The sequence below is a fragment of the Fragaria vesca genome, linkage group LG1, assembly GCF_000184155.1.
Source record: "Fragaria vesca subsp. vesca linkage group LG1, FraVesHawaii_1.0, whole genome shotgun sequence".
Lineage (NCBI taxonomy): Eukaryota > Viridiplantae > Streptophyta > Magnoliopsida > Rosales > Rosaceae > Fragaria > Fragaria vesca.
In genome coordinates this window covers 7403221-7413597 of record NC_020491.1, presented here as the reverse complement: position 1 = coordinate 7413597, position 10377 = coordinate 7403221, and the positions used below count along the sequence as shown (strand labels likewise).

The 10377-nt window shown below is 57.0% G+C and overlaps 1 protein-coding gene across 1 annotated transcript in view; it reads right to left on the bottom strand.

Annotated features, from left to right (window-relative positions):
• Window positions 1–10377, bottom strand: part of LOC101300186 — a 34174-nt gene that overhangs the window by 19614 nt on the left and 4183 nt on the right. The gene's annotated exons all lie outside the window — the stretch shown is intronic.

Below are 10377 nucleotides of genomic sequence, written 5' to 3'. Positions count from 1 at the left end.
AGCCCTACATGAGTGTTTAATTCATATAGGGGGTATGGGCACATATTTATACACCCGTCTGTCCACCTTAATGGCGTAGTGTAGCACCGCATTAAGGCGTGACGTGAGCGTTGGACGCGAGCGTAGTAGCCCTATATAGACCCATGAATTTATATAGGGAGTATGGACGTGTGTAAATACATACATATATTATAGAGCCTGAGAGACTCGATATTTATGAGATAAAAGTTTTATCGCTTGCAGCATGTATTCGATTTTCCTTGGAAATTGATTTGGGGAAACATTAGATATTTTATTCGTTAATTTATTTTTGTCCACTCACTCTAACGTTTCGTTTTCAAATGTTTTCCCCTGGGCTCTTCGTTTTAAAAATGCCCAGTTTGCAGGATTGCATAGTTGAGGTCGGACGTATATGGAGAAGAGGCATAGTCAATAGTGTAGCTTCCGCTCATTTTTATATTTCTAGTTCATTTCCTTTCAAATAGAGTTGCTCTGAACTGTGGCTGTTGGCTATGAGATTTTCTTGTTTAAGTTAGAAATTAAATTGGGAGATGTTGTGATTTGGGGAGCACGAAGGCTCCAGGAGTTTATGGTTGGATTTAAATTTTCAGAAGTGTTTGCAGGTTTTATTAGGAAGGGTTGTCCATTTTCAAGGGAGGTTCTGTCGAATTTTTCGGTAAACTTTCCTTGGAGGTGGTCCCCGCAGGATTTACTTCGGGTTTCAGGGTGAAATTCGGGGTGGGTCCTGTCAAAGGTGGTCTAAGGCAAGTCAAGGAGGGCTAAGGCGGGTCAAGCCGGGCCAAGATGGATCAAGGCAGCCCCATGGCGGCCCTAGGCAACCCTTTGGCGGGTCTAGGAGAGTCAAGGCGGGTCAAAGCGGCCCAAGGCTATCTAAGGTGGGTGAAGGTGGCCCAAGGCGGGTCAAAGCGGTCCATTGGCAGGTCAAGGCGGGTCAAAGTGGCCCATTGACATGTAAGACGGGTCAAGGAGGTCCCTTGGCAGGTCAAGGCGGGTCAAAACGGCACCTTGGGGGCCCTTAGCGGGTCAAGGTAGCCCACTAACTACCCTAGGCAGTTCTCGGCCGTCCCTTGGCGAGGTCTAGGCTAAACCTAAACGGGTCTAGGCGGTCCCTACGCGGGTTCTAAGCGGGTCTAGGCAGGTCTTGATGACCCTAGGCGAGTCAGGGCGCCCCTTGGTGACCTCAAGTGGGTATTGGTGGTCCCTACGTGGGTCTAGGAGGGTCAAGGCGGTTCCTTGGCAGGTTAAGGTGGGTCAAAGCGGCCCCTTGGCATGTCATGGCGATCCCTTGACAGGTCAAGGTGGGTTAAAGCGGCCCCTTGGCAGGTCAAGGCGGGTCAAAGCGGCCCTTTAATGTGCTAAGGCAGGTCAAATCATCCCCTTGGCGTCCCTCGACGGGTCAAGGCAGTCCACTAGCGACCCTAGGCAGGTCTTGGCAGCAACCTTAGGAGGTCTAGGCTACATCTAAGCAGGTCTAGGGGCCCCTTTGGCGACCTTAAGTGGGTTTAGGTGGTCCCTACGTGGGTGTAGGAGGGCCAAGGCTGTCCATTGGTAGGTCAAGAAGGATCAAAGAAGCCCCTTGGCGGGTCAAAACGGCCCCTGGTGGCCCCCGGCGGGTCAAGGCAGTCCATTAGCGGCCATAGACGGGTTTTGACAGGTCTAGGCTACACCGAAGCGGGGCTAGGTGCCCCTTTGGTGACCTTAAGTGGGTCTAAGTGGTCCCTACGTGGGTCTAGGAGGACCAAGGCGGTCCCTTTGGCAGGTGAAGGCGGGTCAAAGCGGCCCTTTAGCAAGTCAAAGCGGGTCAAGGCGGTCCATTGGCATGTCAAAAGCGGGTCAAAGCGGCCCCTTGGTTTGTCAAGGTGGGTCAAAGCGGTTAAGGCAGGTCAAAGTTGCCCCTTGGCATGTCAAGGCGGGTCAAGGCAGTTAAGGCGGGTCAAAACGGCCCCTTAGCGGGTCAAGGCGGTCCCTTGGCAGGTTAAGGCGGCCCTAGCTTGGTCAAGGCTGCCCCTTGGTGGCCCTTGATGGGTCAAGGCGCCCTATTGGCGGCTTTATGAGGGTCAAGGCGGCCCAAGGCGGATCAAAGCGGTCGCTTAGCGGGTCATGGCGGTCCCTTGGCAGGTTAAGGCAGTCCACTAGCGGCCTTAGACGGGTTTTGGCAGGTCTAAGCTACACCTAAGCGGGTGTAGGAGGTCCCTACATGGGTCTAGGAGGGCCAAGGCGGTCCCTTGGCAGGTGAAGGCAGGTCAAAGCGGCCCTTTAGCATGTCAAAGGGGGTCAAGGCGGTCCTTAACATGTCAAGGCGGGTTAAAGCGGCCCCTTGACTTGTCAAGGTGGGTTAAAGCGGTTAAGGCGGGTCAAGGTAGTTAGGGCGGGTCAAGGAAGTCAGGGCTGGTCAAGGCAGTCAGGGCGGGTCAAGGCAGTCAGGGCATGTCAAGGCGGGTAAAGGCAGTCAGGGCGGGTCAAGGCGGGTCAACGTGGCCCCTTGGCGGGTCAAGGCCTGGGAGGGTCAAGGCGGTCCCTTTGCAGCCTTAGGCGAGTCATGGTGGCCCTAGAAGGGTTAAGGCGGCCCCTCGGCGGCCTCTTGGTGGCCCTTGATGGGTCAAGGGGCTCTATTGGCGGCATTATAAAGGTCAAGGCGGCCCAAGGCGGGTTAAAGCGGCCTAAGTGGATCTAGGCGGTCCGTTGGCAGGTGAAGGCGGGTCAAAGAAGCCCCTTAGCATGTCAAAGCGGGTCAAGGCGGTCCCTTGGCATGTCAAGGCGGGTCAAAGCGGCCCATTGGCTTGTCAAGGTGGGTCAAAGCGGTTAAGGCGGGTAAAGGTAGTTAAGCCGGGTCAAGGCAGTCAGGGTGGGTCAAGGCAGTCAGGGCATGTCAAGGCCGGTAAAGGCAGTCAAGGCGGGTCAAGGTGGGTCAAAGTGGCCCCTTGGCGGGTCAAGGTGGCCCTAGGAGGGTCAAGGCGGTCCTTGGCAGCCATAGGCGGATCATGGCGGCCCTAGTAGGGTTAAGGCGGATCATGACGGCCCTAGTAGGGTTAAGGCGGCCTCTTGGTGGCCCTTGATGGGTCAATGCGCCTTATTGGAGGCCTTATGAGGGTCAAGGCAGCCCAAGGCAGGTCAAAGCGGCCTAAGTAGGTCTAGGCGGTCCCTTGGCATATCAAAGCGGGTTAAGGCCGTCCCTTGGCATGACAAGGCGGGTCAAAGCGGCCACTTGACTTGTCAAGGTGGGTCACAGCGGTTGCGGTTAAGGCGGGTCAAAGCTGCCCGTTGGCATGTCAAGGCTGTCAAGGCAGTCAAGGCGGGTCAAGACGGGTCAAAGTGGCTCCTTGGCGGGTCATGGCGGCCCTAAGAGGGTTAAGGTGGCCCCTTATGAGGGTCAGGACGAGTAAGGCGGCCGTTTGGCGGCCCTAGGCAAGTCAAGGTAGCATTTTTGGAGGCCCCTTCGGGGCCCTAAATGGGTTAAGGTGCCTTATTGGCGACCCTATGAGGTTAAGGCGGCCCATGACGGGTTCAGGCAGGTCAGGGTGGTCCAAGGCGGCCCAAGACAGCCCAAGGCTGATCAAAGCGGCCAATTGGCGGTCCTAAGCAGGTCAAGGCGACCCGTTGGCTACCCTAAGCAAGCCTAGGAGGTTCTAAAAGGGTCAAGGCAGCCCTAGACAGGACTAGGAGGGTCATGGCGACCCCTTGGCGAGTCATGGCGACCTCTTGTTGGCCCTAGGAGAGCCTAGGACAACCTAAGAAGGTCAAGGCGGCCCTGGGCGTGTTAAGAAGGGTCAAGGGAGCCCCTTGGCGGGTCAAGGTGGCCCTTGGAGGCCTTAGACGGGTGAACACGGCCCCTTGGCGGCCCTAGCGGGGTCAAGGCGGACCCTTGGTGGCCTTAAACGGGTCAAGGCGGCCTTTTGGAGGCCCTAGGAGGGTCAATGTGGGCCAATACGTGTCAAGGCGGGTCAAGACGACCGCTTGGCCGCCCTAGGCAGGTAAAGGCGGGTCAAGGCCCCCCTTGGTGGTTCAAGGTGCCCTCTTGGCGGACATAGGCAGCCCATTGGCGGCCCTAGACGAGTAATGGCAGGCTCGAGGGAGGTCAAAACAGCCTTAGCCGTTTCAAGGCGAGTCAAGACAAGTTAAGGGGGTCAAGGCGGTCCAAGGTGGGTCAACGCGGGCCAAGGCGGGTTAAGGCGGGTCAAGGCGGCCCCTTGGCAGCCCTAGACGGGCCTAGGAAGGTCATGGCAACCCCTTGGTCCTAGGTGGGTTTAAGAGGGCCAAAGCAGTTCATGGCGGGTAAAGGCTGCCCAAAGCGGGCCAAGGCAGCCCTTGGCGGTCCAAGGTGGGTCAAGACGGCCCAAGGCACGTCAAGGTGGGTCAAGGCGACACAAAACGGGCCAAGGCGGGTCAAGGTGACCTCTTGGTAGACATAGGCAGCCCTAGGCGGGTCATGGTGGGCCCGAGGGAGGTCAAAACAGCCCTAGGCGTGTCAAGGCGGCTCCCTTGGTGGCCCTAAGAATGTCAAAGCGGCCTCTTGGCGGCCCTAGACAGGTCAAGGCATGTAAAGGCTACCCCATTGCGGTCCCTTGGCGGCCCTATACGGGCCTAGGAGGGACATGGCAATGCCTTGGCGAGTCATAGCTGCTTCTTGGTGGCAGTAGGTGGCCAATAGCGGTTCAAGGCGGCCCAAGGCATGTAAAGGCGGGCCAAGGTATTCCAACACGGGTCAATGTGGCCCAAAGTGGGTCAAAGCGGTCTAAGGCGGGTCAAAGCGGCTCAAGGCGGTCCAAGGCGGGTTAAAGCGGGTCATGGTGGGTCATGGCGGGTCAAGGTGGGTTAAGGCGGTTCAAGTATGGCCAAGGCGGTCCAAGGCAGGTCAAGGCGGCCCCATGGCGGCCTAGACAGGTCAAGGTATCCCCATGGCGGCTGTAGGCAACCCTTTGGCGCCCCTAGGCATGTCATAGCAACCCCTTGGCGAATCATGGTGGCCTCTTGGTGGCCGTAGGTGGGTTTAAGAGGGTCAAGGTGGTTCAAGGAGGGTAAAGGCGGGCTAAGGCGGGTCAAGGCGGCCCCTTAGCGGCACAAGGCGGGTCAAGGCGGTCCAAGGCGGTCCAAGGCGGCTCAAGGCAGGTTAAGGCGCCCTAAGACGGGTTATGGCGAGCGCGACAGAGGACGTATGCAGCCCATTGGTGGCCCTAGACGGGTCAAGGTGGCCCCTTGGCGGACGTATGCAGCCCATTAGTGGCCCTAGGCGGGTCATGGTGGGCCCGAGGGAGGTCAAAAACAGCCCTAGCCGTGTCAAGGCGGTCTTAGGAAAATCAAGGCGGCCTCTTGGCAGGTCAATGCGGCCCAAGGCGGGCCGAAGCAGTCTAAGGCGGGCCAAAGCAAGTCAAAGCGGGCAAAGGCGGGTCAAGGCGGCCCAAAGAAATTCACATCAAGGCGGGTCAAGGCAGCCTAAGGCAGGTCAAGGTGGGTCAAGGCGGGTCAAGGTGGCCTCTTGGCAGACGTAGGCAGCCTTTTGGCGGCCCTAGGCAGGTTTTGGCGAGCCCGAAGGAGGTCAAAACAACCCTAGGCGTGTCAAGGCGGCCCCCTTGGTGGCCTCTTAGCGGCCCTAGACGGGTTAAGGCGTGTAAAGGCAGCCCCATTGCGGCCCTAGGTGGGTCATGAAGGGCCCAAAAGGATCAAGGCAGGTAAAGGCGCCCCTTTGGCTGCCCTAGGTGGGCCTAGAAGGACCCTAGAGGATCAAGGTGGGTTAAGGCAGTCCCTTGGCGGTTGGCGGCCCTATACGGGCCTAAGAGGGACATGGCGATGCCTTGGCGAGTCATGGCGGCTTCTTGGTGACACTAGGTGGCCAATAGTGGTTTAAGGCGGGTCAAGGCGGGCTAAGGCAGGTAAAGGCGGGCCAAGGCAGTCCAACGCAGGTCAATGCGGCCCAAAACGGGTTAAAGCGGTCTAAGACGGGTCAAAGCGGGCAATGGCGAGTCAAAGCAGCTCAAGGCGGGTCAAGGCAAGTCAATGCACATCAAGGCGGTCCAAGGCTGGTCAAAGCGGGTCACGGCGGGTTACGACGAGTCAAGGTGGGTTAAGGCGGTCTAAGGAAGGCCAAGGCGGGTCAAGGCGGTCTAAGGAAGGCCAAGGCGGGTCAAGGCGGCCCCATGGTGGCCTAGACGGGTCAAGGTATCCCCATGGAGGCCGTAGGCAGCCCTTTGGCGCCCCTAGGCGGGTCATAGCGACCCCTTGGCGAATCGTGGCAGCCTCTTGGTGGCCATAGGTCGGTTTAGGAGGGTCAAGGAGGTTCAAGGAAGGTAAAGGCGGCCCAAAGCGGGCCAAGGCGGGTCATGGCGGCCCTTAACAGCACAAGGCAGGTCAAGGCGGCCGAAGACGGGCAGAGACGGTTCAAGGTGGCCTCTTGGCGGACGTATGCTGCCCATTGGCGGCCCTAGGCAGGTTATGGTGGGCCCGAGGGAGGTCAAAACAGCCCTAGCCGTGTCAAGGCGGCCCCCTTGGCGATCCTAGGAGTTAAGGTGGCCTCCTGGTAGGTAAATGCGGCCCAAGGCGGGCCAAAACGAGTCAAAGCGGGCAAAAGCGAGTCAAAACGGCCCAAGGAAATTCAAGGCGGTTCTAGGTGAGTCAAGGTGGTCCAAGGCAGGTCAAGGCGGTCCTAGCCGGGTCAAGGCAGTCCAAGGCAGGCATAGAAGGGCCGAGGAGGGTCAAGGAGGGTTAAAGCGGTCCCTTGGCGGCCCTATACGGGTTTAGGAGGGTCATGGCGGCTTCTTGGTGGCACAAGGCGGGTCATGGCAGCCCCTTGGAGGCCCTAGGCGGGCCCTGGGGAGGTCAAAACAGACCTAGGCGAGTAAAGGCAGCCCCTTGGCGGGTCAAAACGTCCCCTTGGCGGGCCTTAGAGTGTCATGGCGGCCCCCTTGGCAGCCCTAGATGGGTCAAGGCGGCCCACTTGGCGGCTCTAGACTGGTCAAGGCGTATAAAGGCAGCCCTTTGGCGGCTCTACGTGGGTCATGGCTACCCCTTGGCTGTCCTAGGCGTGTCATGGCGGCCCCTTGGCAGCCCTAGGCGTGTCATGGCGGCCCCTTGGCGGCCCTAAACAGGTGAAGGCGTATAAAGGCAACCTCTTGGCGACTCTAGGTGGGTCATGGCTGCCCTAGGTAGGCCTAGAAAAGCCGAGGATGGTCAAGGCGGGTCGATGCAGGCCAAGGAGGGTCAATGCGGCCCAAGGCAGGTCAAAGAGGTGTAAGGCGGACCAAAGCAAGTAAAGGCGGGTCAAGGCAAGTCATGGCGGATCAAGGCGGTCCTAGGCGGGTCAATGCGGTCCAAAGCGGGTCAATGCGGTCCTAGGTGAGTCAAGGCGGCCCAAAGCGGGTCAAGGCGGCCAAAGGCATGCCAAGGTGGGTCAAGGCATGTGAAGGCAGCCTCTTGACGAGTCATTACGGCTTCTTGGTGGCCTTTAGCGAGTCTAGGAGGGTCAAGGTGGCCCTAGGCGGGTCAAGGCGGTCAAAGGCTGGTCAAGGTGGGTGAAGGCGGGCCAAGGCGGGTCAAGGTGGGTCAAGGTGGCCCAAGACAAGCCTAGGCGGGTCAACGCGGGTCAAGGCGGTCCTAGGTGGCATAAAGCGGTCCAAGGTAGGTCAAGGTGGGTTAAGGCGGGTCAAGGTGGGTCAAGGTGGCCCAAGACAAGCCTAGGCGGGTCATGGCGGGCCTGAGGGAGGTCAAAACACCCCTAGGCATGTCAAGGCGGCCCCTTGGCTGTCCTAGGAATGTCAAGGCGGCCTCTTGGCAGCCTTAAACGGGTCAAGGCGTGTAATGACAGCCCCTTAACGGCCCTAGGTGGGTCATGGCGCCCTCTTGGCTGCCCTAGATGGGCCTAGAAGGGCTGAGGAGGGTCGAGCCGGGACGAGGAGGGTTAAGCGGTTCCTTGGCGGCCTTATACGAGCCTAAGAGGGTCATGGCGATGCATTGATGAGTCAGGACAGCTTCTGGGTGGCACTAGGTGGCCAAAGGCGGGTCAAGGCGGCCCAAGGCATGTCAAGGCGAGTCAAGGCGGTCCAAGACAGGTCAATGCAGCCCAAGGCGGGTCATAACGCTCTAAATCGGGCCAAAGCGGATCAAGGCAGGCAAAGGGGGTCAAAACGGCCCAAGTCGAGCCAAGGCGGGTCAAGACAAGTCAAGGCGGGTCAAGGCTGTCCTAGGCGGGTCAAGACGGGTCAAGGCGGGTCAAGGAAGGTCAAGGCGGGTCAAGGCGGCCCCTTGGCAGCCCCAGACTGGCCTTGGATGGTCATAGCGACCCCTTGGCGAATCATGGCTGCCTCTTGGTAGCCCTTGGTGGGTTTAGGAGGGTCAAGGTGGGTAAAGGCTGCCCAAAGCAGGCCAAGACGGCCCTTGGTGGCGCAAGGAGGGTCAAGGCGGTCCAAGGCAAGTTAAGGTGGAGCAAGACGGGCCAAAACGGGTCAATGTGGCCTCTTGGCAGACGTAAGCAGCCATTTGGCGGCCCTAGGCGGGTCATGGCGGGCCAGCGGGAGGTCAAAACAGCCCTAAGCATGTCATGGCGACCCCCTTGGCTGCCCTTGGCCGGCCTAGAAGCGCCCAGGAGGATCAAAGCGGGTTAAGGCGGTCCCTTGGCGGCCCTAGGAGGGACATGGCGATGCCTTAGCGAGTTATGGCGGCTTCTTAGTGGCACTAGGTGGCCAATGGCGGTTCAAGGCTAGTCAAGGCGGCCCTTGGCAAAGACGGTCCAAGGCAGTCCAAGGCGGTTCAATGCAGCCCAAGGCGGGTCAAAGCGGTCTAAGGCGAGTCAAGGCGGGCCAAAGCGGGTCAAAGCGGGCAATGGCGGGTCAAAGCGGCTCAAGGCGGGTCAAGGCAAGTCAATGCACATCAAGGCAGGTTAAGGTGGTCCAAGGCGGGTCAAGGTATCCCATGGCGGCCGTAGGCAGCTCTTTGGTGGTTGTAGGCGGGTCAAAGCGACCCTTTGGTGAATAATGGCGGCCTCTTGGTGGCCGTAGGTGGGTTTAGGAGAGTCAAGGCGGTTCAAAGAGGGTAAAGGCGGCCCAAAGCGAGCCAAGGCGGGTCAAGGCGGCCCAAGGCGGGTCCAAGTGGCCCAAGACGGTCCAAGGCGAGCCAAAGCGGGCTATGGCAGGTTAATGCGGGTCAAGACGGGCCAAGACGGGCAGAGGCGGTTCAAGGTGGCCTCTTGGCGGCCTTAGGCAGGTTATGGCGAGCTCGAGGGAGGTCATAACAGCCCTAGCTGTTTCAAGGCGGGTCAAGACAAATCAAGGTGGGTCAAGGCGATCCTAAGCGGGTCAACACGGGCCAAGACAGGTCAAGGCGGCCCCTTGGCAGCCCTAGACGGGCCTAGGAGGGTCATGGCGACCCCTTGGCGAATCATGGTGGCATCTTAGTGGCCCTAGGTGGGTTTAGGAGAGTCAAGTAATAAGATGTATTTGCACACGCATCAATTAACCCTCTCAACAAATCAATCGTAGTATAAAGCAAGCAGGGATCGTTCTAAACCGGGGATCCAACTACATGATAGATCCACTAACCTAATATAAATGTCGAAATAAGCATATAGGGTTTAAAGGTTTGATGATTTCGGAATAGACATTGGAAATAAATCCTAAATTACCTCTATACATATTTACATGCGATCAACCAACAATCATGCAAACACAACCAAACAACCATGCAAGAACAAAGAAGACGATCTCTAATCTCAATTAAGTCCACACCGTGAGCAAATACACAACCTAAATTTGATATGCACATAAGTTCCTACGTGGTTCCTATGACATAGACATACTTTGAATTAGACTACGGGTTTCATTCAACATCGTGACACAAACAAGCTCGGCTACGTGCTTTACCTATAGGTCACACACATAAACTAATCATGCAATTACGTATCACATAAAGAATCGATGTGTTTAAGCACAAGTCCAAATCAAACATAGGTAGAAAATCGGTGAAATAACAAAGACAATGCAACTTATCAACTACTTGTATCAAAGTCGAACCTTGGATGATTAACACATGCAACATCAACTACTTATATCAATTACACATGAAAATAGAAGAATACACCGAAAATCTTAAAATACATGGACATAAAACTCACGGCATAAAACCTAAAATCATTGATCATAAATCATAAACTTCAATTCAAAACATGGCTCAAAAGTACTTCTATCTCATAGACAAGAATCGAAATATACTTAAGCAAAAACCTAAAACAAACATCAAAAAGAACGAACACATTCTAATCCGAAAGTAAAAGATGGAATTCACTCTCAAAATATCCCTACTTGTTCTATTCTTCGAGTGAGCGGAACCCTAAGCTACTTGCTTCGGATCAAGGATGATGGTGAGTTCCGATTA